Raw genomic sequence first — 788 nt, 5'->3', positions numbered from 1 at the left:
AAGCCAGTCCAGGGGCACTGGCAACGATCTCGCTCGAAAATCCTACGGGAGCCAGTCAGGCGGTACTGGCAATGGCCACGCTCAAAATGGTGCATCTCATGTGCCACCCGCACAAGAGCCAGTCCAGGGGCACTGGCAACAATCTTACTTGGCTTGCCGGGTCTTCTCACGCACAGCACATTTCCAAAGGTCTCGGTCAGTAGTCATCGCCTCGGTGAGGCCCAATGTACAAAGGTCTTGCCTCACCACCTCAGCCCAGGTCTTCCTGGGCCTACCTCTTCCACGGGTTCCCTCAACTGTTAGGGTGTGGCACTTTTTCATGCAGCTATCCTCATCCATTCTCACCACATGTCCATACCAGTGCAGTCGTCTCTCTTGTTCAGCTTTTCAGGATACTTACACTCTGACGGGTATTCACATTGACATTACACATCCAACGGAGCAGACTGGCTTCATTCCTTGCGAACTTCTGTATGTCCTCAGCAGTTACAGCCCATGTTTCACTGCCATGTAGCATGGCTGTTCGTACGCATGCGTCATACAGTCTGCCTTTTACTCTGAGTGAGAGTCCCTTTGTCGCCAGCAGGGGTAAGAGCTCTCTAAACTTTGCCCAGGCTATTCTTATTCTAGCAGCTACACTTTCAGCGCACCCACCCCCACTACTAACTTGGTCGCCCAGATAGCGGAAGCTATCGACTACCTCTAGTTTTTCACCTTGGAATGAGATAGAAGTTGTTTCCTGTTTGTTTACAGTCTTTATTGCACCTGAACATCTGCCACAAACAAAA

At 50.9% G+C, this 788-nt stretch overlaps 1 protein-coding gene across 2 annotated transcripts in view; it reads right to left on the bottom strand.

Moving 5' to 3' along the window:
• LOC106880470 (cAMP-regulated phosphoprotein 21) overlaps positions 1-788 on the bottom strand; it is a 158,759-nt gene that overhangs the window by 134,409 nt on the left and 23,562 nt on the right. The gene's annotated exons all lie outside the window — the stretch shown is intronic.

Source organism: Octopus bimaculoides, chromosome 4, assembly GCF_001194135.2.
Source record: "Octopus bimaculoides isolate UCB-OBI-ISO-001 chromosome 4, ASM119413v2, whole genome shotgun sequence".
NCBI lineage: Eukaryota > Metazoa > Mollusca > Cephalopoda > Octopoda > Octopodidae > Octopus > Octopus bimaculoides.
This window is presented reverse-complemented; position numbering and strand designations above follow the sequence as displayed.